This window comes from Triturus cristatus, chromosome 7 (genome assembly GCF_964204655.1).
Source record: "Triturus cristatus chromosome 7, aTriCri1.1, whole genome shotgun sequence".
Lineage (NCBI taxonomy): Eukaryota > Metazoa > Chordata > Amphibia > Caudata > Salamandridae > Triturus > Triturus cristatus.
This window is the reverse complement of record NC_140590.1, coordinates 107,505,996-107,531,974: the sequence shown is the minus strand read 5'-3', so window position 1 is coordinate 107,531,974 and position 25,979 is coordinate 107,505,996. Positions and strand designations below refer to the sequence as shown.

Sequence of the window (25,979 nt, the reverse complement as noted above, 5' to 3'; positions counted from 1 at the left end):
CTGTGAATAGGAGCGGGACTGGGACAGAAAATAGGCTCGGGCACCAAATTAAATGTGGTCCCCATCAGTGAATTAGATCTCTAAAAAAGTGGCCAATGTTTGTAAATTTGGCCCAGTTTTGAACTTGTAAAGAGACGCTGCATAAGTGTTTCTCAAAGAATGGAAGGCTGCACGGATGTGAGCTTGCTGCAGGCAATGTTTGTTTTAATATCAGGAAAATATACAATCAAGAAAAGCCGGCTTACTTGACCAAAAACCGGGACCACAAACAAACAGCCAAAAAAGCTATCCACAACACTGACCTTTCATACCAGCCATGTTGCCCCTAAGGCGAGTCGAACCATGCCCCTGACCCCGTGACCCCATTTGTCAGACCTGCCCCACCCCTTCAGTGATGGTGTTCTAGCCCGCCTGTATAATGGCCCTGAGGCGGCCAGAAAGATCTTTGGTGGAAACACTCCCTTAAGTGCAGCACTGTACAAAAATCGGCTCCACCCTGTCCATAAAAGATACCCACTGGTGAGCCTGAGGGGCCAACCCCTGGGTCAGTGCCCGCCAGGGGCGTGGCTTGGTCAGTAAGACTGTGAAATTCAGATTTTCCAACAATAGGGCTAGCACATAATGATTGGATACATTATACCAAAAACAGGATGCATGAGAGGGGTCTGAGGGGCAGTGGAAAAGGAGGGGAGTGCCAATAGGCCTTCAACTACAGCCAGACAGCTGTCAGTCATGCCCTGAAGCTGGTGGGACAGTGCTTAATTTGAGCTGGTTTCCAGTGCGCACCAGCACTTAATCATCAACACTGGCACTTTTCCTGAGCCCCAGTAAAGGGCACATTAATTTACAAGGAGATTAAGGGATTTGCCCAGATTCACAGGTTGTTGACCTGATTAAACTGGTTTCCGGTACTTACTAAACAACACTGGCACTTTCCATCAACACGGCACTTTTCATCAACACTGGCACGTTTTCATGAGCACCAGTTAAGGACACATTCATTTATAACGAGATTAAAGGATTTGCCCAGAATCACAGATTGTTGAGCTGATGCTGAGACTGGTTCCCCAGCTCTGAGGTTGCCAGCTCTGGCCAATAACCCACATCCACTCCTCACTCTCACTTTTAAAGTTCATTTTATGCGGTGCTAGCAGGAGAAATGGGCTGCTGCACACTGCCTCCAGACTCTAGCCCCGGTACTTCTATTTATTTACAAATTAACCACTATGTTGGGATGTTGTGAAAATGACATGACGGGGACCACGGCCTCCACTATTCCCTCTGCTTGAGCATTAAGTATTCGATATCCCAGAAGTCGCTGTCGTTCCTTCCAGTCTCTTGAGAGAACAGTCTGAAGGGAAGAGCAGTGGCTGCTGGGATACTGAATACTTAATGATCGGGCCTGCAATGAAGAAGAGACGCCAGCTCGCGCTCATTTAATATTCAAGAAATTCCCCCCACCCACGGGCTGCCGGGGCTCTCCCCTTTAATCACTCCTGCAGCACCGCAGCACATCGAAACCAGCCCCCCTCCTCAAGAGAGGCTTCAAAATCAAAGGCCCCCCACTGTTCTGCACCATAATGTAAAGCAAATACATTTACGTAGCCCTGCTATACATCTCGGCTTCATTCCTCACGCCGGGCACCGCCGCACGTGAATCTTTATGCATGAATCACCCAGACAAACATGGAAACGCAGCTGGAGGGGTCCGCAGCGCGTGCGTGGCCTACTTCACAAGGTGCACACTGCAGGTCACGTGCCCCAGAGCCTGCGCCGCACTCAGGGGGTGGAGCGGAGACACTTGGATTTACAAACCGCCCTGCCTTTCACCTTCTGGTATGTTATTGTTTCTATATGGTTTCTCACATGCACGTTTTTCCTTTCTTTCTTAGTGCCTTTGCTGCCCAAAGATTGTTTCAAGGCACTACTGAAAAGCAGGATGAACAATGATGTTGTAAACGGAGATGAAACGCAAAGTTGAGAAGAAAGAAAAAGAGGGTGGATTGTGCAACTCCCTTACAGGTACCAAGTGCGCCTAACCGATGTTTGCATTAAAAGATGTGTTTGTCGCGCCTTTATGAATCTGTCAAGGTCTATGGTTGTAGAAGGAGTGTGATTAGTCGATGTTAATAATACCCAGCTCAGCCCAGTACTAATCATACGCAGGCCACAAGTCCTAAAAAAAGAAGTGGGGGGACGCTGACGTCACGACCGGAAGTGACGTCATGAAAGGTGTCTTGCACCATCAGACTCATTGCCTCCCCTCGCTCACCCTTAGATGCGATTGCATCAGAGAAGCCAGCGCGTGAGCAGCGTTCTGAATGGGCTCCGATTTCGCCCCAGAGAGGCCAAAGAGTGAATGTGTGGCTCCATTTGCTCCAGTTATCGAACTCCCGGTAAAATAAGTGGGGGGACGCCGTCCACCCGCGTGGTACCCCGACTCGAGCCCTGATCATACGGTATCAATCAATCAATCATTCAGTATTTATAGAGCGCGGGTGCTCACCCGTTAGGGTATCCAGGCGCTAAGCCTTGCTGCGCTCAGTTGAAAAGCCGGGTCTCGAGTCCCTTCCTGAATTCCGTGATAGAGGGTGATGATCGAAGGGGAAGGTCATTTCATGCCTTGGCTGCGAGGTAGGAGAAACAACGACGTCCACTGTGGGTACGGCGGATGCGGGGAGTGTGTGCGAGGGAGCGCGGGTGTCTGGAAGGTTGGTGGAAGTTCAGGCGGTGGTTGATATGTGCTGGTCCCTGGTCATGGCGGGCCTTGTAGGCTCTTGAATTGACATCTCTTCTGAGTCAGTATCTAGGACTAAGATGTCCCTCCTAGGATTTGAACTGCAAGCTGCGGATCTCTGCGGTGGACGTCTAAAGGCCCTGAACTGTCGTGTGTTCAGACATTTGCTCTCAGGGCAGGTGTATGTTGATTGATGACCTTGGCGGTAGTAAAGGGTAGAGGAGACACATTTTCTTGTAGGTCTTGAACACATGGTGTGAGGTTATAGCTCACAGATCCGCTGCCAGTGAGCTCCAATGGAGCGGTCTCGGAAGGTTGAAGGTCTGAAGCATGTAGCTGTGTCTAAACTGGGGTGGCGACGTGAGCTAAAGAACGATGATGGACTCAACCCAGATCTGTGACTGGGGTGAGTCTCTGAAAAGTTTCAGCGCTCCGTCCATCATCACCTTGTGTTTGCTAGTATCTGGGCATGACACCGGATGGCATGGAGAGCTTGAATGGTACCGTTTGGAATGTGTACGGATAAGTGGTGGGAAATTGGCTTTGGTGTGCAGATGTGGTGACCTGAACAAATTTGAACAGTAGGTCCATTAATGTAAACGGATGCCTGTTTGTGAGAGCCCGCGAGTTGGTCCCAAGGATAGCCAGTGGTTTGCCTCCGAAGGTTCTAGAGAGATGGAGAAGCGAGGGTTCTACTTCTCTAGGAGATAAATAATGATATTACAGTAAAGAGGCTGCTGCAGCAGTCAGTATTACTCCTAGCTAGGTGTACATAGGGAAGACGAAAGTTAATTTTATTGTATTTAATACTTAAAGATTGGCAGCTGTTGTACGGTGAATATGAATGATGAGCCACGAGCTAGAGCAAGAGAGAGAAGCTGGCAGTTGTGGAAGCAGATGGGGTGAGGACATCGGCAGAGCTGGAAGCAACCACCGAGGGGAAAGCAGAAATCACAGACGGCTCTGAAAGCCACCACCACACCCTCTTACCGCCGGCAAGCCACACTCATTCTCTACAGTTCCACCAGAGCTGAGGTTCTGCTCAAAAGCGAGGGAATATTGAGAAGCGGGGCCTACCTACAGGAAATGAACAGTCTTCTAGCATTGATTCTGCAGGCAATATAAACTCTCAGCCAATGGCATCCTCTCGAGTTTGATGACTTTTAATTTAGACTCCACGTTTGATCCTTGCACAGCGCATGTGCTGCCGCTTCCCCTGGCCTTTATCACCAACCCTCGAAGCTCTCTGAAGCTTCTGGGTATCTTCATCCGTAGCCCCTTCTGAGTCTATACAAGACCTCTTTTTCCTTCCGCAAAATCTCCACTGATCCCACTGTCCTACCTGCTTGTTGTCACATCTCCCTCCTTCCCCTTTCGGTAAGAACATGGAAAAGAACGTCAATCAAGCACTATCTACCCTCCAGCTTAGGGGTCCCCTGACCAGCCCCCCCGGTTAACCCGGCCTGCAGTCTGAGCTTCACTTTCCTTGAACTTGAATTTAATACAGTGCCTTTGGCCCATAATACAAAATATAGGTGGCTTTTGCACGAACAATTAAAAACAAAGTATACAAGTGAAGATAAGTTAAAAAACAAGGCTAAAAGACTGTATGTTCTAAAATCAAGGCCAAATATAACACGCCATAGAAGACCAAGGGCACGAAGCAATAGTTCTGGACTAACAGCTGGGGCACTTTACAGAGCGATAATAGACAGGATAGATGCAGAAAGTGTTCTCATTGAGCGTTCTGAAGTTATGTACGGGTGTCCCAGCTGAGCCTTAGTTATGGGCATGTTGCCCTGGTTACGGAACCCATAAGGTCACTTACTAAAACGAATATTTGGTCTGCTCTATTCCCAGGTTGCTCGTTATGTAGGCTGTTCGCTATTGTGTTGGAACTAACCTCGCCATAGAGGCCGCAAACCAACATGAAGTCTTCCTTATCCTTTTTCTCACCGCAAGGGCATTTGCCTGATGCCACCGGGTTGCGTCTGCTCCTACTTGTATTTCAGGAGCAGACATCCCACCCTGGCTAAGGCGAAAGTTCTTCTTTTGCTGTGGTTCTTTAGGAGGAGAAGGTATTGTTGAGCATGCGGGGATGGATCAAATAGGCCAATATGGGAATTCATTTTTGAACTGCCAAGGGCAGCCGCTGTTTCCTGAAGCTTTAAGGTCAGTGATTGTTTATTTATTATTTTGCATCTCCCTCTTGCGTGGCAGCAGGGTTACGTTTGAAGATATGCCCAGCCTCTCTGCTTCCTTAAGCCAATTGACCACATAGCTAGATTTAGGCTGCATAGAAAAGTGTTCTTTCTAGGCCTAGTCAACAGGGTGGGCAGTTTTTGAATGCAGCCTTTCAGACCATATTTAATGGGGGCTATTTGACATTTGGACTCGATTGAGGAGTAACCAACACCTGCCTCCAGTGCAGGAGATTAGAAGCTGGCTGGTGATTTAAGTAGTGCTTTCAAAAACTTCCTCTCGCAACGTACCGTGCATTCTCTTGACCTGTCAAAGCCCCATTACTCCCTTCCATAGGAAATCTGGCTTCCCACCCTAGCTTGGAAAACCTTTTGGATAGAACTGGAAAACCAAGGACTGTGCCTGCACACCACCTGCAGAAGTGCATTCATAGCAGCTTCTGCATTTCCAATGGTGGTTTGAACATGAGGTGACCACTTTAGTGTTTTGGTAATGGTGACACCTAAGTATTTGGAAGATGCCACTTTCTCGAGATTCTCTCGGTTCACGAAGAATGAAAACTTCCTTGAATGCTTTCTCCTAAAGATCATTATCTTGCTTTCATTGGTATTGAGTTCCAGTTTTTTTGGGGCTTCCAATACGTTCCCATCGCTAGAAGATGGGCCTGCAAGCCTTTGGGGGTTTTGCTAGGAGTACAGAACAGTCTGCATATTGTAGAGCTGGAATCTTTAAACCGTTGATCGATGGAACATCAGAAGACACTTTCATAACTTCTTCATATATAGCATTAATACAAAGAGAGAACAAAAAGGTGCTAGAAGGCAGGCTTTGCTTGACTCCTCTATCTTTGCATAATTTGCTGATAATGTTCCCTCTATTGGCTTAGTCTCACCTGAATGGAGGTTCCAGAATATAACATTTGAATTAAAGACAAAGGCCTGGCTCTATGCCCAGTATGTAGTTTTTCCCAAAGATGGTTTCTTGTGATCAGATCGAAGGCAGAAAAAACCTAAAAATGCCAAGTAGAGGGACATTTTTGTCCCTGTACTGGTCATGTAAGTAAAAATCTGATCACTTGTGGACAGCCCTTCTCTAAAACAACCTTACAAGGGTGGAAGGATCTTCCCATTGCTGATCCACTCATCCAAGGCCATCAATACCAGCTAGGAAAACATGTCATGGAGTCCCTATCTCTTCCTGTCCCCTTCAGATCCACTCCCTCCCCCCAGGCCTGCTGTTGAAGAAAATTCTCCTCACACGTCATTTGTCGTCTGAAAGGGTTTATAAATGAAAGAATAACTATTATTCTGTCAATCAGTCCGAATTTATCCAATCACAGTTATACGAAACAAGTTCGTAAAGTAAATACAAACAACAGATTTATGCACTAGAATTTGTATGTTGTGCATATTGTTAAGTGACTGATTATTTGAAAAAATAAGGCCAGGGCGAAACTGGGCCTGGAGGAAATTTGAATAATTTCCTTACTGGGAATTTTAGAAAAGGCATAAAAAATTATGCAATTATGCAGAATGTCATGTTGCTACCTGAAATTGCTGGTCTCGCATTTTACACTTTTTTTAGTGCAAAATGGATCCTAAGGACAATTTAGGATGCAAGGAAATATTTCAAACTAAAATAAAGTGCAAAATGTGACAGTGTTCGGGATGAGCGGTTCCTGCTACGGGCTCCACCACCAGGGCTGGAGCACTGGCTTTCAGTAATGGATCTTCATATAAACCCAATCTCCGGGCTGCAGGTTGTGACTGGCCGTAGTCAGGCTGGAGACCAGATGGAATGGGAGTTCAAACAAAGCTGTTGTGTCCCTTCATCATTTAGGTGCAAATGAAGCAAAGCTGGAGAGACAGTGGGAGTCGAAGGAATAGTCATAGATCGACACAAAATTATTTCATAGGGGTTCAACTTAGTCCTCCGGTTAAGGTTGGCTCGAATTGACTAGAGTTCCAAAGGTCACAGTCCATATGAGCCCTGCTCACTACAAATCTTAGACATTTTGTTTTTCAGAGTGCCATTAGACCGCTCTACTTTTCCTGAAGCCTCAGGGTGGTAATCACAATGGGAGAGCTGTTTCATTCCTTAAGCTTTACGCAATTCCAGACACACAGAGATCCCATGGGGAGTTCTTTTGTCATTGCCGATCCACAGTGAGATTTCAAATCTCGGGAGGAAGTCTTAAAGTAGTCTCTTAGCTACAGTAATGGTATAAGCTCGGATACATATGCACGCTTCAATCCATCCTGAAGACGTGCACACTGGATCCAGTACATACACAGGGGCGATATTGAAGCATTTGGATGAAATCAATCTGTCTGTAAATGAAGGGGCTAAATCAAAACATTCTAGTGGGAGCGCCATTCTATAGTCTTAACTTAAGACAGCGGAATCAGAAGTATTTGATCATTGGGAGTATTCTTTAAAGGATAAACTGATATGGCCGATTCTGACGCAACTCCACATGCATCATAATGTGCCCAGAGAAGTACCCTAACAATTTGTTTGTGGATATACATTGGATTGTATTTATTACAACATAATTTCAACATTAATTTAGAGAACTAAGTGCATTCGAAAGTGAAGGTTATCGTTGACACTTTAAGAATGTTGCATAATATTCAAGATGTGTTCAAGACGACTGCCCTGAGCACCCATCTGGGAGGCGACCCTGGGAACCCGTCTAAGAAGCATGTCCCCCAATCCGGCCCCAGGCCACAATGGGTGGACCATAAGAGTCACTGTCATAGTTCAGGGCGAGGGCCGCCTTCCCCCAAGGAGGAGAGCCTAACCCTCAGCTCCCACACCTAGGAAATGTGTTATTAATCCTCAAACATCCATAATCGCAATCTTCAATACGAGAAGTGTTGGTTGTAGTACGAGAGCATTCAGGGTGGCTGTTGCCACAGGCGGAGAGAAAGTAAAAAGGGTAACCAGATAAACTCGGAGGCTTTTATAGCCTTCTCCTCATCCCACCCCAAATCACTGGAATATCTGCTATAAGCCTTCCGGCAAACTCCTGGATGTAGCTGCTGGGGCCGAAAGTGAACTGCCCGCTGGTATGGCCCAATATAGCACGTCTCCGGGCAGTACAGTTGTCGACCGCCAGGCCACTGACTAGTTAAAGACCTCCCAATTGGTGTGCCTGCTCCCAGACTGCCCAACTTCCTGATTTGGAGGGCTTCACCCTCAAGGGGCTCATTTACCTCTCCAAAGAAGCAACTTGCCCTCCGTTGACTTCAATGAAATCCCCTGCCCTAAAAATCCTTTGTCATCCTTGAAAAGAGGTTATCGTCGTTGACTTCAATAGGATCCCTCAGTTGTATCCTCCAAAGTGGCTGAAGCGGTTGAGGGGTGCCCTGCTGGCTGCACTCACATTCAGTTTAAACAAACGCAACCCAAAATGCAGAGAATGTCAGAGCTGCAGAATTAGCAAAGTGTTGATGGCTGATCCAAATCAGGGCTTTGTATCTGCAAAATGTCGCTCGGCGGGAGAAAATATAAACAGAAGTGGTGTCTCAGCTGGGTGAGCAGGGTTTGAAGAAAGCAGTCTGCCTTAGGTACCAGGTACTAATGGCAGGAAACATGCCTATAGGCGCAAATCACCCACATGAGGGAAAACGAACAATACCACAAAGAACTGAAGGAGACCCCTCTCTGGAGTCATGGGTGCTGAGTCAACAGAGATCACTTAAATGTTAGTTTATTTTGCTTGTAGATCCCAGAATGTGGACATAGACACACATTAAGACTGCAGAGCTGAATGGTAGATGGGATTTCAGGAAGGTGTAGAAACAACAGTCAGAAACATTTGCACAGTCAGTGGTTACTTTGAAACCCTGGTGCAGGTTCAGACCAACATTTGACAGGACAGTCTAGAGGGTTTGATAAGATAACAGACAGATACTCACAAAAAACAATGAGCAGGGACATAGCTTAGTCAGGAAAATTCAGGGGTGTGAGTCTGGGATGTCCCAGCAAGCACTGGAGTGAACACAACTAAAAAAGAGGGTTCGGTGAGTGACGGACGGGAGTGCTGGGGTTGGGGGCCGGATTAAGAGGCATGAGTGTTTTGACATAACAGAAGTTTGAGTGGGGTCTTACTGTCAGGGGGCAGGTGGATGTTATTCTGAAAAATAAACATTTGTGAAGTGCCTCTGCATGGTTAAAGGTTGTTTAGATCATGACTTTAGGAACTATAAGGTGTCCTGCACTATGCAGCCTATGCTTCGGTTTCATGATGCTCATAGTGATGAAGAGGAACATTGGCATGGAGTGGGCCTAACCGCACCGGGCTCGCGTAAAAGACTCTAATGCCGCTGGTTCCCAGAGTATTAGCGTGATAATGTGATCAGCCCCCGCCTGCATAGGGCTTGTGCTGATGTCCCTCAGAGCATCAGTGGATCCTTCTGTAGGTATTTGGCCTGTCTGGATCACTGGTTTATTTGTGAAACAATACATGCCAGGTCTCTCGTCAGAAGGCAGCTTGCAGCAGCCCATTGCGGCTATTAGCGCTGCCATTAACAGAACCAACTACTCGCCATGGAACTCTGCAAGTGGGGAAGAGGATGTGGTGTAATGGCAGACCTACTGACTTTTGAGCTGGAGAAGCAGGTTTGAGTCTCGGTGTAGGCGTATCATTCTGTGATTCTGGGCAAATCACGACATCCATTGATTCTGGACAAATCGCTTATTCTCCCCGTGCCTACCAAACATGAATGTGTCCTTAACTGGTGCTCATGAAAAGCGCTCTAATACCTTTGGGTCGAGTTCGCTCTGTAAGCACCGATGTTGACGATTCAGTGCCGGTGCCGACCGCCAGAAACCACACCCTCAAATTAAGCACTGATCTGAATAGAACACCGAATCACTCAACTCACTTTTATTATCAAACAAACCTGCAACCCGTATTTGAATCGCAAACAAGTGACATGCCACCCAGATACTAATATTAAGACCTGCCAAGAAAGATAGCCCAACTTTACATGTCTTCCTAGTTTCCATTCATTTCAGAGGGATTACCCTTCAAAGTCACACAGTGTCTCCCGCCTTGAAGGTTCAAAAGGTTGAGAATAATGGAAAGGGTAGAAGGGCTTATAGCTCTCATAGGCATATGGGGAGCAGTAGAGAGGCACATCACAAACATCACATTTGCTGCACGAGGAAGATGCTTCCCCCTGACAAACATGCTTCTATATCATTATTACATCTGGTCCACCCCGGGAAAAAGCATCCTGGAAACAGGACAGCTCAAGAAGCTGTTTTTGTATCGGAAATTAAACAGAGGCATGCAGCAGGATCTCAGAGCCGACAGAAGATTTCAGAACCCGACTTTCAGCATCCGATTAAGGGGAATTGGGACACCCCACAAGGCCCCTATGATGCTACACCCCGTGTTTGAGATGTGGGTGGGAAACTGCTTCAAGATGGACAGTCCAACCCAATCTTCAAGCTAGCTATGCATGCTTTCTACCCACAATGAGCATTTCCTCGGTTGCAGTGATTGCGTTCCTGTGCCACTTTGACTATATATGGATATTTAATGAAATAGTTTGGCAAATTAACAGTCATTTACATGAAATTAGACAATGTGCAACAGAGCGAACAATGGGCCAGATGTACAACACCGTTTTCTCGTCACAAACGGCGCGATTTGCAGAATCTGGCTGTTTTGCGACCGGAAAAATGTTTCTTCAAATGTACAAAATGCAAAATGTGATTTGGTCACTTGTTACTGCATTGCAATTTGCATTCACGATTCGGTTTTTGGAAGGGGGCGTCCCTTCCAAACATTGAATTGGTATGGTATGTATTACTGTTTTCTGACCAAATTCTGGTGGCAAAACAGTAATATTTTATCACCATTTTAAAAGTGGTGGTAACCCATTCACAAATGGGAAGACGTCCCTTTTTGGGACCCCTTTACCTTTGAGTATCTTGAAAAACAAAATTAAGAGCAGGCAGTGGCCCCTCGGACCACTGCTTACTCTTAAAAAATGAAACTTCAAAGTTTTCTTTATTTTTTCTTTTCAAATGAATCCCATTTTCCTTTAGGGACAACAGACTGCATTCAAAAGAACAAAGACTGCTTTATTAAAAAGCAATTACAGACAAGGTGGTCTGCTGACCTCAGCAGATAAAACTGCAATTAGGAAATCAGAATTCCTATTGTTAGTACATCTGGCCCTGTGCGCCTTGTGCAGATCATCCCATCTGTAGAGATGCACAAAGGTATAAAGAGCACGGGCAGCAATGAGACCGGTCTAAGGATGGTAGTATGCCCATGTAGTAGGGGAAACATTGATGCCTGATTGGCGTGTACATAGCACTGGTGAAGGGTGATGGTAGCCTGGAAAGGTCAATGAAAAGGTGTGAACAATGAGCCAATGTTGTCTTGGGAGACAGAGTTGTGGGGATGAAGCCTGACTTGGGTGAATGAGAGACCTGGTGTAATTATCTATATTCTAGTTTTATGACTGTGTGTCTGATGGTTGCTGAACGGAAAAGCTTACGCTCAAAACTGTTGGCCTGAGTTGGTTATGGTGACATGCGATGGGCCTTTTTGGTACACTGGGGGAATGTCATAGGTCTGTTCTGCTTATTATGCAATATTACGAAAGGCAGTTGCTCTAATTTAATAATTGAGAAAATTATTTGTTAAAGCCATGAAACCCTAAACAGTTGGATGTTATATCTAAGCCTGGGTAGAAGTTCAATTATGCCAGAGTAGTCGGAGTAATTTAGGTAATTCCGTGTTACTCGTTGACGCGTTGTTACCGTAACTACACAATTACTCCTGCCCGCATAATTTGAGGGGAAACATCCTACTGTGAGGCCCCGCTATTCATCTTCTCTTTCACTTAGCACTATTTCCTCATTCAAACATCCATCCTCCCGTCCATTTTGGCTGCAAGGGTGCATTTTGTGGTTAGAAAATAGCACTAAATGCCAGGAGTAAGTTGGGGAGAAACCCCACCCCAGGAGCACATTTAGCAAGCGGGTGCTCGGGCCCAATGTTCGTGTTCTGTTGCATTTAGTGCTATTTCTTAGTGCAAAATGCGCCCTTGCATCTATTTCATAATTCTGCATAATTTCAAAGCATTCTAAGGTAATTCTGCATGATTGCGCTACACAGAATCATGGGAGTTATGCCCACTCCTAGTTATCACATTTTGCTGAAGGCTATGGACAGTTAATTTGTCACATGCAATCTCAGAGATCATTGTACATATTAAGAGATTCTCAGTTGACCAAACACTCTGGCAAACCCGGGGGTTTTCACTGTGTTGATTCTGGTTTGGCCCTATTGAGAGGGGTTGTATATTGTTTTGCAAGCAGTATTTGTTCTACATATTTGTAATTCTATAACTGTATGCATGATGGTTGCCAGGTTATACACACTTGAACAGGCCGGTGTTTGGTCGTGTATAAAGCCAATGGGAAAGGGTAGAGGCCTTTTCGGTTCACTGGTAAAAGTCATGCCAGATTTCATAGGTTCGATTGGTTTATTGTGAAACGGTATAACAGAACCAGTAGGCCTGACCTACTTATTGTGAAAAATATGCGTTAAAGGCCGCATGATTTAAGGATGGATTGCAATTACACAGTGCTAAAGCTTACAGGTAGGTGTTTTGCTACGTGGAATTTCACAGATTACTATAGTAGGCAAGGGGTTTAGTGTTGGGGATCCGCCCGAACAACCTGTTTGGAGAGAAGATACGCACAACAATAATTAATACTTGTTAGACCCTCTTGGGAGAAGTAGCATTTTGCTTTCACCACTATAATTTTGTATACATCTGCACTTTTATGGCTGTATGCTAGATAGTTTCCTTGTGGAAATCTTACACTCAGTACAATAGGTTTGCTTACAGTGACAAGCCCAATGATGAAAGCCATGGGCCTGATTGTTAATTATGAATGGTTACGATAAAGTCAGAAGGCCTGACATATTGATTGTGAAAAGCATATATTCCAGTCAGTAGTTACTTATGGGTGGATTGTTATTCCTCTTAATTAAAGACTACGGATTGTGTTTTCAATACATGGAATCTCACACATTACCTTCGGAAGTAAGGGTTTTGGTGTTGGTTACCCCTAACCCTGGGTGTAATTTTAATTCTGCAAGTAGAACTAAAAGAATTTTGGCAACTTTACATTACTCTTGCAAAACAGAGTTTCCCCACAAAATCGGCAATTACCACATTGCAGAATTTTTTTGCAGTCCAGCAACGTGATGACCATGAGAACAAAGCAAGGCTGCAGAATGTGAGCTAGCGAGTGTGAGCGAGATTTGGCATCCCCTAACAAGATATCCAGTCGCTAGAAGGACTTTCCTCGAGACGCTACAAATGTAGGGAATCACAAGTGATCACAATCAGAGGGCTGCTTCCCGGGTAATTTTTCTACTCGAACTGCAGCAAAATCAACTTGAACATAGGTTTTCAAATAGGTATTCTACACAAACAGATGGTTCAAGTATTTTTTTTTTTAGCTCAAAACACATTTTGTTTATTTTACTTAATTTTTTTAACAGGAAGGTAGTGCCACAGAGACTCCAACTTCCATTTCCTGTCCAGAAGGCTCCTCCCATCCCTTGGTCTTTTTTCAGTTGGAATTTGGAGGGAAGGGATCCCTTTTTGTCTGTAATCCCTGAAGCATATATATATATATATATATATATATATATATATATATATATATATCCACTCGATACCACTGCGTCTCACTTTCCCCTCACGGGATGAAAGAACACTGGAGCCGAGGCCACAATCAGAATGCGTGTTTATTAACACCAGGTCCAACGCGTTTCGGAGTTACAAATCACTCCTTTCTCACGGGCAACGGACTGTGTTATTTTTTTTAATTAAAACGCAAGTGCCGGTCACGTGACATAGACAACATACTAGAATTCATCATCATTCATTGCGTTTTTCAAGATTACAATCACAATCATATGGCAATTGATTCAAGCGATATTTCATCACAAGAAAAATAATTATATACACGGAACTTCGAGCAACTTCATCCTTTGCAAAAAGAAATTCAAAATACAAAAACTTTATCGAGGCGCAAGTGCGCATATAGACAAACTGGGAAGCTCATACCTTCATTGTACCATATCATTGCAGAAAATTATTATAGACATATTAAAGCCCTAGTGGGCACAGATTCCAAACAACATCAATGAACCAGATTGGGCCCCAGTACGCACCGGTAAGTACTCACTGTTAGATTCACAATAATACTCTGTGGGTTAAATCAATAAAGTGCCATGAAACCAAAGGCTATCCCAATAATTTAGGTACTACCCATTCACACAATCCTGCCCCAGTGGGCTTAAATTTCCATACTGTTAGTCTAGATCCTGACCATAAGTACAACATTTTCATGAAAACCCGTTTCAGTGAGTAGTTTTCTCCAGTGCAGTTGAAAGTTTTATGCAGTAATCCCCGTTATAGTCACAGTTCCATAGGCCACCTGCAAGATGAATAAAAAATCGTTGACACAACTAAAAGGAGTGCACTGACCAAATAAACTTAACACAAAAAGTTAAAAACACATGGAGATCAGTACCAGGACCCGCTGTTACTGACAATTACAAGTGTACCGATAGCTCCTCGTGTATATATATATATATATATATATATATATATATATATATATATATATATATATATATATATATATATATATATATGGATATATATATATATATATATATATATATATATATATATGGATTTTAAGGTGTCTTTGAGAAAAATCAAGTAAGTCAAAGAACTTTTGGATGCGTTTGTTGTTGGATGGAGGGCATGAAGCAGAATTTTTTTACCTTTTCATTTTTTCTTACATCTTTCAATTAGATTCTAGTATCCTGGAGTTGCAGTAGGGGCATATTTTGCATTAACTTTTTGTTTCTTTCTTAGTGAAAAAGTGTGCACATTTTTGGGAGGGCTGGGGGCCTGGGTTTAAAGACATATTCTCCATGTCCCTGTGTGTTGTTCGGAATGCAAGCAGCACAACGTGCATTTTTCTCCCATTGGTGGACCTCCGTGGACTCTCGCTGGGTTTTGCGGAAACTCTGTGTGATTGCTTGGAGTGAAATTCTATGACCTCCACCCGGGCCTTGTTACCGCCGCTGACAAACCAGGTGTATAGGAGATTTGCGCCCTACCCTGAGAATTTCTTTTTAAGCCATGTTTGGAGGGATATTATTTCACTTTGCCAACTATGATATTGTATACAGTGGCAGTTTTATCACTATATGTCTGATGGTTGCCTTGTGGGAAAGCTTACACTCAATACAATAGGTTGGAGTTTGTTATGGTGACAAGCTAATGATAACTGCTATAGGCATGACCAGTGTGCAAGGAACTGTTATCCTTTCGTTTTCGGTGTTCACATAGTTCTCTTTTCATTTCTTTGCTTCTCCTCTTTGAATTTGCATGTTTCTTAAGGGGATAGTACAGCTCTCCAAGCAGTACTACCGATTACCTGCCAATCATTTCATTTGCAGTGCACCGCAACCCACGTGACCACTTCCTGCAAACGAGGAGCCCATAATGGGATGCTGTTGTTCACAGGATAGCGTTGTTTTAGTCTTCCAAGATGGCCAACACGTTGGTTCTACATGTGGCGGCCATGAGAGAAGTTTAAACAATGATAGAGTGTTTACAATTCCTTTCCAAGACGTTCACCCACTACCAAGCTTAGTTTCATTATTGGAAGCGTGTGCCCGCGGTGTTTAGATGGCAGCATGTTCCCTTGTTCCACCTTGTATTAAGTTATTTTGCATATGTTGCTCAATGTGTCTGTGTTTTATTGCGACTGAATAAGAGGGTGAATACTAGATTAAGTTGCTGGATGCACGAGTGCGTTGTATGTTGACTCACTGAGTGCCTAAAACCATCAATGACAAAAAGCCCTTTCGATCGTAAGCCACCCCATTGGCCTTGCTCGTGCTTGTTTTTCATGACTTGCGTGGAGGCTTTATTGCTTCTATGTTGATATGGCATTGTTGCTGTTCTCATTACCTCTGTCTGAGCCGTGAGCTTGAAGGGCTGGTGTGGCTTGTCTGCACATGTGCTTTTCCAACTCTTCGTGGAGTGAAGTTCCTCAAAAAACGAGAGCAAATGGGTTTGTTGAGGTTATTAAATCACCTCAGAACCTTTAAAAACAGGTGGTAGGATCGGACCCATCAGAGATTTGACATTCATGCATTTCCCATTAAGCATGTCTTAGGAAGTGTACCTACTTTGCACTAACACAGACCCCACCCGGCCCTACATTAGGGGCGTGCACGGTTGCACAGTTTTTCTCTAGCAAACATCCCATAAGTCTAGCCAGTATTGCCATGACTAAAATAATGTTCAAAGTTTCCTGCATTTTGCTATTTTTCATCAGAAACACAACTTTCACCACACTATAAAGTCGAGGAGAAAAAAATCGACAACATTCCTCCAATATCAAGGCCGCGAGGGCAACAGAAAGTTAACTCGCGAGAAAACAGGTCATTTACTTTGAGCGCCAAGAAGCCCTCACCGTAGCTCAATCATATGAAGAGCAGCGAGTTATAAACGGGCCACATTCGGGATTAATATCTCTTTTCTCGCGTGATTAAAACGTTACCTCGATGGGACAGGACCTAATCTCTTATGTGGCACAGAGCGTGCCCTGTGGGTGTTCTACAAACCGCACATCCGAATGAAGGTTCGCGTGGGTGACCGGGGACCCCCTAGACGTCCGGTGGTCGTCAGGAATCTATGCCTCTCTGTCCCTCCAGCACCTGCAGGGCCTCTCCTTAAAATGCGCCTTTAACCCTCTCATTTTACATATTTATTGCTCACCTGACACTCAACTATGCGGCTCTGTAGCAGCTGGGGGACTTCTCGCGCGCGCACAGGGGGCTGGCGAGAGATGGGGGGGCAAGATGAGTGCAGGGTTCTCTCAACACCTAAACAGCCGCCTTCAGGTGTTAGGGGGCTCTTTCAAGGGGGTGTTCGGGAGAAGCATGTGTTCTTGGCCCTGGCGGCTGGGGGTAGGGGGGGTCACCACCTCAGGGTTGATGGCAGCATTGACAGACAGGTGGCATATGGTTGGGGTAGGTCCAAGGTGACTCAGGGCTTGGGGGAAGACCTGATGAGGAATTGATTTAAGGTATAGTCTTAGGTGAAGGCCCGCTGCCCCCCCCCCCCCCCTCCGCCTTGAGTCATGGTATAATCTACAGACCGCTGCTAATCTGCGTTTTATCCAGTGCCCTGTCCTACTGGCTGTTACATTTTTGTTAACAGTGGTTCTTTTTTTTAATTTTTTTTTTAATGAATTTTTTTCATCTTTGTTGTGCCTCCTTTTTTCTGTTTTCCTTTGGATTCATTATTTTCTCTTTCTGGTCTCAATTTACAACTTGCTAGTGTCTTTCCTTGCTATCGGGTTTTGCTTGCTACTTTCACAATTTATTCCATGTTAAAGTTATGTTGTTTATTGAGCCCTCCTAGTTTCGAAATATTTTCATTTTTTCAGCATTTTCTAATTGGTGTCTTTCTCCATTTACATTTTTTTTTTATGCTGTCATTTTTCTTCTTTCTTTAATTATTTTTCAGTTCCTTTTTTAGGTCTCGCCTAGCTATTGCGTAGCAATCGCGTTGTGAGACTCTAGTAAGGGGCTCCCAAAAGTGGATTGCATGGCGAGCACACGCACAATCACGTGCATCGTGCCACCATGCAATCCGTTTGGCATCGTACTTCAAAGGGTCCGCTCCCCCACCTGGAATGCGCTCCCCCGCCCCCGCCAAGCGCGCGCGCGCCATGCTCCGCCGGGCTTGTTCTCAATTGACTCTCTGCACAGCAGGTCGGCAACTGCTTTCGAGGCTTGTCAAACGAGATAAAACAGAGAACGTGCTTCACGACCCCAGGTGCCTCTGGTCAGTTCTCTGTGTTGTCCTTAACCCTATTTATGTGAAAGCAGTCAGCCTCTGCCTATATTAACCCTCTTCCAGTCGCCTTAACACTCCTCTGAGCCTTTCAGGTTTTGTGGTCCTCTGTATCCACCCTCCTGCAGCCTTCTTGATCATCTGCCCGTCCTGCTGCTCCAGCACACCTCTGAGCCCCACCTGCAGCCTCGATGCGCCTCTGTGCCCCCTGCAGCTTAATTTGACATGAAAGAGGTGCCGGGGCTCTTATTAGGCGTTAGCTTTAGGCAGCAGTTGTCTATAAAATGTTTTTGTGTTAGCCTGCCCAACAAAAAGAGAACAAAAACGTTATTTTTGTGGAGGACATGTTTAAAGGCAAAACGCAGCAACAATTAGCACTTGCGCTTATTTTACTTTTAAAGGCAACTTATATCACAATGCAAGTGTACCTAGACAGTTGCAGTTCCTTGTTTTTTGTGGCTTAGCTTCAGCCACTTTCACGATGCTGGTTACATCCGCTTTCCAAGGGCTTAATTTGACATTAAAGAGGGGCCGGGGCTCTTATTAGGCGTTAGCTTTAAGCGGCAGTTTTCTATAAAATGTTTTTATGTTAGCCTGCTTAAGAAAGCGAACACAAACCGTATTTTTGTGGAGCACATGTTGTTTAAAGGCAAAACGCAGCATCAATCAGCACTTTTGTTGTACAACTTACGAGAAAAGTCAAACTGTCCCTTTTTTTCCACGAGCTTAGACCACCACAAAATAACCTTGCTTGGGGACGTGGGGAGGCAAAACATGTACTTTTGTTCCCAATATGTAAGTTTTTTTTTCCAAGGTGTGCCTTTTTATCACCATTTCTGGCTTAAAAGCGTCTCTTGTGTGGCCTTTGAAATCTGTGTATTTTTTTAAATTTCATTACTGTTTGTTTGTTTTGTAAAGTGAGAGCATTAATTCAAGTCTAATCTCTTGCTTGTGTATGAACAGCCTTCAAGATATAGAGTAATTTTTGTGTGTAGAGTGTCTGACACGTCTGTGTAATTTTACACATTCAAAGATACACAGATGTTTTTAGTGTGGGCAGAAATGGTTATGTTGATAGCTAGACTGGTTTGCTGTGGATCAGAATAATCTCTCTTCGGTAGAAGCATATTTCAAATATTTTAGGTGCGGATATTCTTGAGAACTTGGTGTCTTTTGTTATGATTTGGTCGTTGCATAAACCAGTCAGTTCACATTGTGCGCCATACCAAAAAAAGGCATTTGCAATGCAATAGGTCTTGCAGTAACTAGAGTTTGAACTATTGGCATTGTAAATTACAATGCCTTTTATTTATGTTTTTAAAAATAAAACAAAAATAAAAGGCATTGTTATTTCCAATGGCGGCCTTTTTTTTCTACACTAGACGTTTATTCATTACATTATTAAAACCCACTAATTAAAGCAATGTGCCGTTTTCTGTAACAGCTGTTACTTTTAGCGCTGCGACGCATAAAACGTTGGAACATAGTGCTACATAAAACTAGAATAAATAATGCACCACGGACGCTTTTAAAAACAAATAGATAAAAACAATGCCATTTACAATACCAACAACTTCAAACTTTGCTAATGCGAGACCTATTGCATTGCAAATGCTTGTCCTTTGTGCTTTTATTCTCCATTGAATCAATCCTTCTTTATTTTTGCCTTCTATATCTTTCAAATCTCACTTTTGTGTTGGCTGATATCTTGCTGTTTTTTTTATTCTTTCCGTCTCCGTGTGCCTTTATTTCTCTTTTGTTTCCTTCTTTTCTGCGTGTTTTTCATATTTTGCAGCACACTTTCTCCTGGGCCTTATTTCTGGCAAATGCAAAAAGAACTATTGATGGACAGAATGCAGAGCAATGTCATACATTCACCCCAGTTTTGCTTTATATCTGGCAAGCTGTGCTCTCACATTCAAATCAGGTCGAATTTTTCATGCATCATAAATTCAGATTGATGTTATGTTGTTGTTTTGAGCTGCTTATCGTCATTGCTGCAAGAAGGAACTCCTAAATGCCACAGAATAAAGGCAAATCTCATCAAAAAATACTACGAGTGCCAAAGTCCACCCAAAAGCCCTTGACGAAGTATGTCTAGAAACTTGCTTGGGTGGAGTTCGCCCCTAGTAGAGCAACAAGTAAGAGAGCCGGTCAAACGTACCCAGATGCCCGGCCTACCCCAGTCCGCCATCATGAGTCCATGGACGGTAACGCAGCCGCTCGCCAGTGGCATGGGGCCCAAGGAGAGCACGCTGAGAAAGTTACGGTAATTCTGATCTTTAATATCCACAGATTTAAATGTTTGAAAACAACCCAGGCAGGACAAGAATACCACCCGCAAACAATGACTTCACACTTGAGGAGGGACTAGTAACTACCCTCCCACATGAATTCCCTGCATCCTCATTCGCATACAGTACTCCATTGGCAAGTTTCCCTTATAGAAGTATCATTAGATGTTCTTTCCAACCAACTCAATCATGAGGTGGTTGGGCGGGCACAAAAGGAGTCAGGTGGAGCAGGGGCATTGATTTTGTCATTTCCGGGAGGCTGGGCAGGAAACAGTCTGAACAGACTTTTGTTTGATTGTAGCCCTTAGACAGTTCCTGGCTCCTGGAAAGGGAGCTTGTAAGAACTCACCATGTTTGGTCACTGAGACTCAACCAAGACGTAACCCAGACAGCCGTATGCACAGGCAGAAATCACCCTGATATCCTTAGTGACCAGAAATAAGACTTTCTTAACAATACAGGAGTGGTTCGCTGCAAAGGCCTAGTAGTACTGGAGACATATATTTTTTTTACATCTCATTTTGGTTTTCATTGCGACTTCACTTGTTTTTATTTTGTCTTTCTGGACATCTTCTTTTTCTCCACTTTTCTTGATTTCCTTTTCTCTTTATCCTTGGCTCCTCCCACTCTTCACCCTACCCTACACATCACTCCTTGTTTCTTTTTGTTGCTTTTATTCTCTTCTGCTTTCCTTCTCTTTCTCATAATGAAATCCTTACTCTTTTGCCTCCTGGCCTTTCTTTCTTTTCTTTCTCTTTCTAATCTAATATTAATCTGTTGAACCATCCCCTTTCCTTTCTAAAATTCATTGCTCTACATTATTTTCCATACTTCCATCATCTTACTTTTTATTTCGTTTTTTTTTTCATTTTGTGCGCTCTTCCTTTTTCCACCTTTCATCTCTTTATTGTATGCACTTCACTTCTGCTTTATTTTTTTCTCATCAGCCTTCCTCCTCTATTGATTTGTAAAGATTTTCCATTTGTTTATTTTTTCAAACTTCTGTTCTTTATTTTCTTGTTTCTTTTTTGGTTGTCTCTACACTTCGTTTTTTCTAGTGCACTCGTCCTGCTGTTCTACTGCCCAGCACTTACCCTTTATTCATTCCTGTTTTCTTCTTGTGCTTTTCTGTCTGTTCGGTGTTTGGAGATTCCTGAATATTCCTCGGTAGTTAATGAGCAGTGTGTAGTTGCAACGTTTGTCCTCTGCAAAAGTGGTGAAGTTTTCCTTAAAGCCGTGTAAGGTTCACAGTCTTTGCAAAGTTCGAACTTAAAGAAAATCATTCTTTTAAAGTAGAATTTGCAGAATAAATATTTATTGAAAATTTACATTTACAGAAAGAACGTGTTTACATTAAAAAAGTTTTTGTCTTATAAATCCTTAAAGAAAGTAAAGTTTTGCTAAGTTTACGAAACACTGCAATCTTTGATAAGCGCAAAGTTTGTGAACTCCACGAAATATTCGCTTATGAATTGTATCTGTGTCTCTTTCTCTTCAATGATTTTTCATGTTTCATGTAATCCTCGATCTTTTCTTGTTCTTCATGTCAGTTTTCTGTTCTTTTCACTCACTATGTATGTGTCAAACTCTACACTACATACCTCGCCCCACACCACAAAATCTGTTGGGCACAGACATCGTAACTTTGGTAAAAATATATTAAGCAGGCGATGGTCATAATATGCAGTTTGTTTCACACAGTGTTCTCTACCAAAGTTCTGCAGCTTCGTATCATTCTAAATAGGAATTAATGACTGTGGGAAGGATGAAAGGCCGAGCCAGCCCAATCAATCAATCAATCAATCAATCAATCAATCACATTTATAGAGCGTGCTACTCGCCCGCGAGGGTCTCAAGGCGCTGGGGGGGTGGGGGAGGGGTGCCGCTACTGCTCGAAAAGCCAGGTCTTGAGGTGCCTCCTGAAGGAGAGATGGTCCTGGGTCATTCGTAGGTGGGTTGGGAGGGAGTTCCACGTCTTGGCCGCCAGGTAGGAGAAGGATCTTCCTCCGGTGGTGGTTCTGCGAATCCGTGGGACCGTGGCGAGGGCGAGGCTGGCGGAGCGGAGCTGGCGGGTAGGTGTGTAGAACGTGAGGCAGGTTTTGAGGTATTCGGGGCCCATGTCGTGGAGAGCCTTGTGCGCGTGGGTGAGGAGTCTGAAGGTGATCCTCTTGTTGACGGGGAGCCAGTGCAGGTCTCTCAGGTGGGCCGAGATGTGGCTGTGTCGGGGGATGTCCAGGATGAGTCGAGCAGATGCGTTCTGTATTCGCTGGAGTTTTTTCTGAAGTTTGGCGGTGGTCCCGGCGTAGAGGGCGTTCCCCTAGTCCAGGCGGCTGGTGACGAGGGCCTGGGTTACCGTCTTCCTGGTTCCGGTGGGGTTCCAGCGGAAGATCTTACGGAGCATGCGGAGGGTGTTGAAGCAGGAAGATGTAACGGCGTTGACTTGTTTGGTCATTGTGAGGGAGGAGTCAACGATGAATCCCAGGTTGCGTGCGTGGTCCGTGGGCTTGGGGGCGGTTCCCAGGGCAGGGGGCCACCAGGAGTCATCCCAGGCAGAGGGGGATGGACCGAGGATGAGGACTTCCGTTTTGTCTGAGTTCAGCTTCAGACGGCTGAGCTTCATCCATTTCGCGATGTCTTTCATTCCTTCCAGGAAGTTGGCTTTGGCGGTGGCGGGGTCGTTGGTGAGGGAGAGGATCAGTTGGGTGTCATTGGCGTAGGAGATGATGTTGATGTTGTGTTTGCGTGCGATGACTGCGAGGGGGATCATGTAGACATTGAAGAGGGTTGGGCTGAGCGAGGATCCTTGGGGTACACCGCAGATGATCTTGGTGGGTGCTGCGAGGAAGGGCAGGAGACGGACTCTCTGGGTTCTGTCGGCGAGGAAGGAGGTGAGCCATTCCAGGGCCTTCCCTTGGACCCCGGCGTGGTGGAGATGGGTTGACAGGGTGCGGTGGCAGACGGTGTCGAATGCGGCCGACAGGTCGAGGAGGATGTGGGCGGCCGTTTCACCGTTGTCCAGCAGGGCCCTGATGTTGTCGGTGGCTGCGATGAGGGCGGTCTCGGTGATGTGGTGCGCTCGGAATCCGGACTGCGATGGGTCGAGGGAGTCGTTCGTCTCGAGGAAGGTGGTCAGCTGTTTGTTGACGGTCTTCTCGATGACTTTGGCTGGGAAGGGGAGGAGCGAGATGGGGCGGAAGTTCTTGAGGTCTGTGGGATCCGCGGTGGGTTTTTTCAGGAGGGCGCTGATCTCCGCATGCTTCCAGCTCTCCGGGAAGGTGGCGGATGTGAAGGAGTTGTTGATGATGTCCCGGAGTTGGGGTGCGATGATGGAGTCGGCTTTGTTGAAGATGTGGTGTGGGCAGGGGTCCGCTGGGGAGCCGGAGTGGATGGAGTTCATCGTGTGGGTGGTGTCTTCTGTGCTGACGGGGTTCCAGGTGCAGAGGGTGGTGGTGGGGGGCGTAGACACGGTGGGAGGGTACGTGGTGTGGGGGTCGAAGCTGTCGTGGATGTCGGCGATCTTGCGGTGGAAGAATGTTGCGAGTGAGTCGCAGAGGTCTTGCGATGATGTGATGTCGTTGTTGCTGCCGCTGGTGTTGGAGAGCTCTTTGACAATGCTGAAGAGTTCCTTGCTGTTGTGGGAGTTGTTGTCCAGTCGGTCTCTGAAAGGTGCCCTTTTGGTGGTGCGGATCAGCTGGTGGTGTTTGCGGATGGCGGTCTTGAGGGCTGTCATGTTTCCTGATGACTGGTCGTTGCGCCAAGTTTGCTCGAGGGTACGGCAGGAGTTTTTTGGAGTCTTTGAGATCGTTGGTGAACCATGAGGCTTTCTTGCTGTCAGAGTTGCTGGGGGGGTTCTTCAGTGGTGCGAGGGCATCGGCGCAGTTGGTGATCCACTGTGTGAGGTTGAGGGCTGATTTGTCCGTAGTGTAGGAGGGTAGGTTTTGGCTCAGGGAGGTGGTGAGCTGGTCGGTGGTGATCTTGCTCCAGCATCTACGGGGTGCTTGTTGCGGGCGGTGGTGAGTTGTGGCTTCCCTGAAGTTGAAGTGGACGCAGCTGTGGTCAGTCCAGTGAAGTCCGGTGGAATGGCTGAAGGAGATGTGGTTGTTGGAGGAGAAGATGGGGTCCAGCATGTGGCTGGCGTAGTGGGTGGGGGTGTTGACCAGTTGCTTGAGGCCGAGGTTGGTGAGGTTGTCTAGCAGGGTTGTGGTGTTGTTGTCCTTGTTGTTCTCCAGGTGGAAGTTGAGGTCCCCTAGGAGGATGTAGTCGGAGGAGGCGAGGGCGAGCGGGCTGATGAAGTCTGCGATGGCTTCGCTGAATTGTGTGCGGGGGCCCGGGGGTCTGTAGATGAGAGTACCTCTGAGAGTCGTCTTGTGGTCGGTGTGTATCTGGAAGTGGAGGAGTTCGGCGTCAGTGAGGGTGTCGTCGGTGTTGGTCGTGAAGCGGATGGTGTTTCTGTAGACAATGGCAATGCCGCCTCCGGCTCGGTTGATGCGGTCCTTCCGGGTGATCTTATAGCCGTCCGGGATGGCTATGGCGATGTCGGGGGCTGAGGAGGCGTTCATCCAGGTTTCCGTGAGGAAAGCGACGTCCGGAGCCGTTGTGTCGAGGAGGTCCCAGAGTTCGACGGCGTGCTTGTGGACGGAGCGAGTGTTGAGCAGGATGCACTTGAGGTGGTTGTTGTTGGCGCCTGTCCTGGCGTGCGCGGTGCAGGACCGGGGGCAGGTGAACTTGCATGCGTGGCAGGTGAAGGCTCCATGGGTGCGTTTCGGGGTGGCTCTGAAGCAGGCTGGATGTCGGCCGGTGTTGAGTGCGTGGAGGGCGGTGGCACTGTATCTACGTCGGGTGGGCTGGCTGCGTCGGGGGCCAGGGGTCCTGGCACTGGGCGCCGTCCGGGAGCGGACGGCTGCGCGGCCTCCATATAAGTGGGAGTGGGAGGGAGGAGCAGCTGGGAGGCGGGAGCGGGGTGGCGAATGGGGCAGCGGGGGGCGTGGCCGCAGGGTGCAGCGGCGGGAAGGTGGACCAGAGGGAGTGGGGGGAGGGGGGCACGGGCTGGAGCGTGGGACTAGGGGGCGGGGTACAGCCCACTGGGTTTAAACTTGTGATCCGATGGTTATTTGTATATATGTCTTGCAAGTGAATTGATTCTCTGATCCCGCTTACTTACCGGGGCTATTCACTTCTGTTTTACATTTATTTTGCCTGCAAAGCCTTTCTAGCATTTATGTTTTCATGAGCTCATTGGATATGTGGGTAATTTTAGGAATTTTGGGTCGTTATAAAAACATTTAATTGAGATCGGATGTATTTCTATCAGTTTCAGGAGAGATTTATTCTTCATTTCAGACTAGAAATATGGGGATGTGGTTCAAAATGGTTTGTGGGGCGCTAGCATTCGAGATTTGTAGGTAGGTGAGGATATTTGCATAGCGCACTTTGCAGGGTGCATGGTTTTAAGTGTTGTGCCAATCCGGGACTAGAGACCATTTATACAACTATTTTCCAGGTCATTATGAATTAACCTTTTAGGGGAACTTCAAACTAATTACTTGGTTGGTTTGAATTGTAGGAAAAGCTATGATGTGAGATGCGGCAAGGCCAGTCAAGACCGCCCGTCCAAGGCAATGACATGGAGCGCTGACCAAGGTTTGAGCACCGCAACTGAAGTTGTAAAGGATGGAAGATAAAAGGAGCAAAGGGGAGGGCGCATCAGGGAATCTTGGAGGGTACAGCAGGAAGATCTGCAGGGCACATCCGAGAGACTTGGAGGGGACATTGGGTCAATTTGGAAGGGACATCAGGGCAATT

The 25,979-nt window shown here is 45.8% G+C and overlaps 1 long non-coding RNA gene across 10 annotated transcripts in view; it reads left to right on the top strand.

The window, feature by feature from the left end:
* LOC146808945 (uncharacterized) overlaps window positions 1-25,979 on the top strand; it is a 588,451-nt gene that overhangs the window by 56,030 nt on the left and 506,442 nt on the right. For all 10 annotated transcript variants that reach the window (XR_014966289.1, XR_014966287.1, XR_014966293.1 and 7 more), the window contains exon 2: window positions 1,893-2,022. This is a non-coding gene — a long non-coding RNA (uncharacterized LOC146808945). The remainder of the gene's footprint in view (window positions 1-1,892; window positions 2,023-25,979) is intronic.